At 34.5% G+C, this 6,332-nt stretch overlaps 1 long non-coding RNA gene across 1 annotated transcript; it reads right to left on the reverse strand.

Annotated features, from left to right (window-relative positions):
* Positions 1-557: 557 nt before the first annotated feature.
* On the reverse strand, positions 558-3,104 carry LOC135154299 (uncharacterized). Its single transcript, XR_010293762.1, has 2 exons — positions 2,389-3,104; positions 558-2,142 (listed from the first exon to the last, which is right to left on the reverse strand). It is a non-coding gene; the product is annotated as an uncharacterized LOC135154299 (long non-coding RNA).
* Positions 3,105-6,332: the final 3,228 nt, after the last annotated feature.

Here is a 6,332-nt window from a genome sequence, read left to right on the forward strand (position 1 = left end):
TGTATTTATTTATTTGAAAGCATTACAACTTTTGGTTCCACGACATTTGTTACAGTGACATTTGCTCTATAAATGCAACACACTAATCAAATGACTAACTTCAACCCTGGATTTAACACTATACCCTACCTTAAACCTAACATAAAACCCTATTGCAACCCTAACCCCAAAACTACGTCTTAGACGAAATGAAAATAAAGAACAATTGTCGCAGAAGCAAATGTTGCGTCACCCAACTTTTCATATTTAATATCCAATTTAGTATTTAATAAGGACGCATTTGGCAGTGATATGCGCTATATAAGCATGTTGGTATTATTATATATTCACTGAAAAACTGAGGCAAATTGTTTCAGGAAGTTCCCACATATAAGGGATCATAATTATGTACACACTTTATGGAATTTCCAAAAATTTCACATGTCAAATGTAGGTCTTCTCTATCAATGAGATTTCATTTTCTTTTCTTTTTTCTGTTGGAGAGTTAAATAAATCACTCACAATACTACTAACTTCTTTAAAGGGAAATGCTATCAGAGAAGAAATCAATAAAAACATTATTTTTATATAATTTCACATTTATTATGATATATCTCATCTACACCACATCATAGTCTCATTTCTGGGTCTGGTTTCATAAAGAGTGGTTAAAATAACAAATGCACATTTTCTATATCAAGTTTACAATCAGCCAATCAAATCGAATGATTTAATTTGCTTTAAACTGTTATTGAAAAATTTGGTATTATAACCAGTTATATGAAACGGGCCCCAGCTCTGTAGGATTCACATTCATTTATATACTAAACATTATGAAAATCTCCACAGCCTACCTGCACATTACCAAATATAATCCCACTAAACAAATTCCCAAGATAACCAAGAACTTAGGCAGTTTTACAAAATGATGTTGTGGTGGCTTGATTATGGTGACATTTGTGCTTTGCACAAACAATGAAATCACACATCCTTGATGCATAAAACTGACACTAAAATAAATTTTCTTGTATAATAATAAAACATCCTTTGCTAACATAATTGTATGTATTTACTGATGGCATACTAAGTATTAACCACCTCAAAAAACAATGGCATGACTAACAAAACAAAGATAAAGTATGATTTAATCAGTTCAGGAAGAACATATAATATTTCAACTTCTTCCAATCTAGAAGGCTTGCCCATCAAACTTTAGCTTGGAGAAACTGATTTTCGATATATTAACAATTTCGTTTAACAATCTTGTTAGAAATATACCCTGACAAGCCTTATCTTTTTGAGCATATGACACAGAATTTGAGAATTATTAAAAGTAAAAATAATTTTGCACGAAAATATATATCACATTATCAAGATGAATCTGTCATATTGCTTTTAGGTGCTATAAGCAAAGTATGACTGCTTTGCAATCACTTTCAACCATGTAATTATATTACAAGCTGTAAAAAATAAAATCTTTGTAGTTCATAATGCAGTATCTGAAATACTGGTGACATTACACTCAATATATTTAAAATTTGTGAAATCCTACATTTTATAACCCCTTCCTTTCACAAATACTACAATTTTACCATTTAACTTTATTTTAGAAAGAAAGGATAAATAGAATGCAATATCTAACTGACCAAAGAATTTGGTTTGACTGACAGTTTTTCAAAGTGTAGGACAACACTCAAACACTAGCTAATCACTTCACAGAAAACCTTCTGGGTTGCATGCGTGCACATTAAGTTATTGAAGCAATCATCAGACACGGACAGATACAAAGACTTAATCAGTCACTATCAGTAGTCCCCAGCTCTGCCGAATATTTCTTTTGGTGGAATACAAACTATGATTGTCAACAAAACATGTAATGCATAAAGTCGCTCGTAATTTCATGAAACACCGGACCGGACATTAATGCGTTTAATAGAAGAGGTATCAATTACAAACACTTCAGGAAGAGGAAAGGATAACGTTGAGGGCTGCCACAAAATACAACCTTGCCTGGCATTGCATCGGCCAGCTAATATATTTGATATGAATCCCACCGCTGCCACCAATAAGGATCTATGGCATCGGGTCAAAGTGCACTGGTAGGAAAGGGTGATGGAGGTAGTCAGACGTCGGACAATGCAGCAATACCTGGTAGGTTCTTGCCTGTATGGGATATGAAGCAAAAGAATGAAGAAAATTCTTACAAATTGGTAAATAACAGAGCACAGAATACTTAAACAATAAAGCGAGATGAATTCTCAAAGACAAACTTGAATTTCATGCCTCTGGCATATGTAAAGATAGAGAGGGAGCAGATGGCAAAGGGTGATTTTCATGATATAGGTGGGGTGCATCTCACTTGCTTCCACCCCCCCCCCCCCTGAGTCTATATCTTTCTATACAACATACCTTCCAAGAGCTCTAGACTAGCCCCGCCTCCAGTACTGACATGGCTGACGAGATGCTCAGTGTTATACTTTGCTGCACACGTCGCAGTATCACCTCCGCCTGTCATAACAAAAATATATACATTTTTTTTTAATTTTTAAGACAATAACATATTACAATATTTCTCACCAGCAATCCCAAACCCCCTCCCCCTCCTTATCACAAACCCTCCCCAAATGGATTAAGATTCAGAGGTGGATCTATGCCCCAGGATTGGCTCCTGTGTTTGAACTTTGGTTACTATCAATTGTATGCCAGTGACAACAATGATAATAATATATTGGACTTTTATAGCGCCGAATCCACTCTGTAGAGTGCTCAAGGCGCTATTCAAGAATTATGAAGGAAATTAAGAAGAACTGAATAGCAATGCTTTTAGGGTTATTTTTGTATACAAAAACTCCTCATAGGTAAAAGTGATTGGCTGATAGTAAATTTGGCTGTAGAAATTTGAATGTGTTAATGACAGGTTTTATGAAATGGGACCCATGCTGACTGAATGTTTATGTTGGGATGAAATGTAAACCCAAAGGACAATATTCTGAAATCCCCATTTAACTTAGTCTGAGGTCATGGTCTAATTCTGTGGCAAAATGGAGGTGCCGTGGCCGAGTGGTCAAAGGCGCCTGACTGCACATAGAAAGTCCAGGGTTCTATCCTCGGCCGCAACACTTACGCCCATAAACAAGGCAATTGATCTACAATGTTTTTATCCCGCATTCAAATAAATGAAAAATGCTACACACATTCTTGCTAAGTAGGTGTGCACTTGTTGTTAAAAAAAAAATTCTGTGGCAAAATTATAGGAAGCCAACAAATTTCTTGTTACCATGTTCTTTCATTAATAATGATGAAGGAAATTATATAAGAAATTACTATAAAATACTTCAAAATGAATTGAGCACCAAATGTGCTGACAAACGGATCCTTGTCTCACAATTGGCTATCCATAGTTAAACCATGACTTCGAAGTTGTGGCAAAATTATAGGAAGCCAACAAATTTCTTGTTACCATGTTCTTTCATTAATAATGATGAAGGAAATTATATAAGAAATTACTATAAAATACTTCAAAATGAATTGAGCACCAAATGTGCTGACAAACAGATCCTTGTCTCACAATTGGCTATCCATAGTTAAACCATGACTTCGAAGTTCAGAATAAGGGTCAGAGGATCTTGAGCACAAAAATGTCAAAATAACTTAATGAATGGATGGATGGATGGGTTGGTGGGTGGGTGGACGGGTGATGGATGGATTGATGAATGAATGAATGAATCAAATAATCAATCACAATCGATCAATGAATCAATCAACCACTAATCAATGAATCATTCACTCAGTAAACCAATCAAATAGCCAATCAATCAATCAATCAAAAGATGAATGAATGGATGGATGGGTGGATGGATGGGTGGATGGATTGATGAATGAGTGATTAGACAGTCAGACCGCAGCTCGCGCGATAATGAGCATATTCACGGAGATTTATTCAGCGGCCCTCTAGCGGTCTCCGAAGGAAAACGTGCGATCAATTTGGCTTGATTTTCCCACTGAATTGGAGGGGCTGAAGTTATAGCTCTGCACTGGTCGCTAACTTCAGTTTACGTCGAAACGAATTGTGGTAAGTTATTCTCAAGACCTTCATCTACATTTTGGTATATAATTTTCCATATTTCGACATTTTCAACCTACCATTTTTACCTCTTTAATTGATGCTTATCTTAGTAATATTTTAACTGCGATTTTGTAGTCGGAATTTCACTTTTGGTTCCTGACTTTGCTACATAACCAAATTGTTTGAATCGGGATTTTTTAGAAAGAAGAAAAGTCACTTTTCAAAATATGTCAGAACCAACTTGACGCAAACTCACCTTATATTTTTATTTTAGAGAAAATGATACCCTAAAAATCAAGAAATTTACGTTTTACCCGGAAGTAACCTTCTCGTTCACTCCACGATGGCGCGAAATAATGCCAAAATTACGTTCGTCGCGGGTTGGTAGAATTTCGCCTTTGGTCCCATACGTTGAAACTTCTGTAATGATGGCAGATGGCTCGCATTATATTTGTGACTGTGGACGGTGGACTTGTTTTTTTTTTTTAATTAAGACTTAATAATAATATAAACGAAGCTTGATAAGTAGATCCCTTCTAAAGTTTTATTCAAATGATTATCAGGTTTCCGAATTCCATCAAGTTTTTATAGATTGAGATATTTCTTGATTTATGTTGAAAATTGTTAACCTTTTTCCTAGTCGAAGTTGAGCCCCATGATGATTTTTGCCCCAGGCTGCGGTTAAGAATTAAATGATGATTAGCTCAGACAGTCTACTCTAGAGACTATAAACAGTTTAAAGTCAAAGTAAAAAGTCTGGTACTACCGTACTCAGTAGTATTTATAAACCATTTTGTTCAAATAAAAAAATTGTGGCTGTCACAGACAGTACTTAGTTAGTCTCTTAATTGACTTACATGTAACATAATTCATACTTTGAATAATTTAGACTATTTCTCTCTTTTTTGTCTCTTCTACACACAGATCTGCATACTTGCTGACTCTGGTCTCTGCTTGCTTCTTCATTCTGGGAGATTCCATCATGTCCTATAATGGTCAGACCATGATTTGGACAAAGCCCTTTTTTCGTTTGCAAATTTTGGACTGATAATGATACAACAGAAAATTGATCTTTATCGATATTGGAAACAAAAAAATTAGAGCACAGTTTTGGGGAGGACTAAGAATACTGACTTGGACAGGAATACAGCTTGACAAAAATAAAAATTCACAATTCAAAACCAAAGAAAATTTTTAATGCATTGCAAGAAACTTTCTACTCAATCACACATTCCAAAATTAAGGGTAAGTCCTTTGATTAAACACAAACATGTAGTTGATTTGCAATTGAACATAAGTTTCTTGCAATGCCCCATAATTATATTTTGTTCTCAAGCAACTCTGTTATATGTTATCTAATGTGCTGAAGGTTAAGTGCCATGTATGTTCACAATTTTTTTTTTCGAAAGGTATAATATATTTGTCGTTTTAAACGGTATTTGAATGTGGTTACGCCTTGTTTTTGTTTTCCACAGTAATTATTGCATATATGAACAGAAGTGAAATATTTGTTGTGAAGCACTGTATGAATGTTGTGTGATCATGGAGCTATGGTGTGATGGTATTATAATTAATTCATAATTTTTGCTATAAGACTGTAAACCTGGTGGATGTGAGGGAGTGGCCTGGATGAAAGGAAAGTGAGCATGTGTCCAATTACTGATTTGCATATGTTTAGACAATTTTGATCGTGGATAAATATTAATGTGCATTCCCTATTCCAAGCAAAGAGTAAAGGAGAAGTCCACCCCACCAAAAAATTAATTTGAATTTAAAGAAAAATAAAGTATTGCAGAGAATTTCATAAAAACTGATTCAAAATTCAAAAAATTACTATTTTGACATTGAGAAATTTGCCTAATTTTATAAAACAATTATATGCTCATCTTGGTCAATGTGCAAATTACAGAACCGATTATGTCACACGCACTCTAATTTCTTGTGTATTTTTTTGTTTGATACATGTACATGACATGTATATTTTATTTTAATTTTCATTAACAAATTTTGAGAGGGATTTTAATTCCTCCATTAACATTCGTAGTTTCCATAAATGTAACCTATTGTACGAAGCCCCAAACCGGACATTTTTGACATCCAAAAAAAAAAAAAATTATCACGTACGTACGCAGTATACGTACGTACGTGATAATTATTACGTACGTACGCAGTATTATTACGTACGTACGCAGTATTATTATGTACGTACGTGATAATTATTACGTACGTACGCAGTATTATCACGTACGTACGCAGTATTATTACGTACGTACGTGATAATTATTAC

Source organism: Lytechinus pictus, chromosome 5, assembly GCF_037042905.1.
Source record: "Lytechinus pictus isolate F3 Inbred chromosome 5, Lp3.0, whole genome shotgun sequence".
Classification (NCBI taxonomy): domain Eukaryota; kingdom Metazoa; phylum Echinodermata; class Echinoidea; order Temnopleuroida; family Toxopneustidae; genus Lytechinus; species Lytechinus pictus.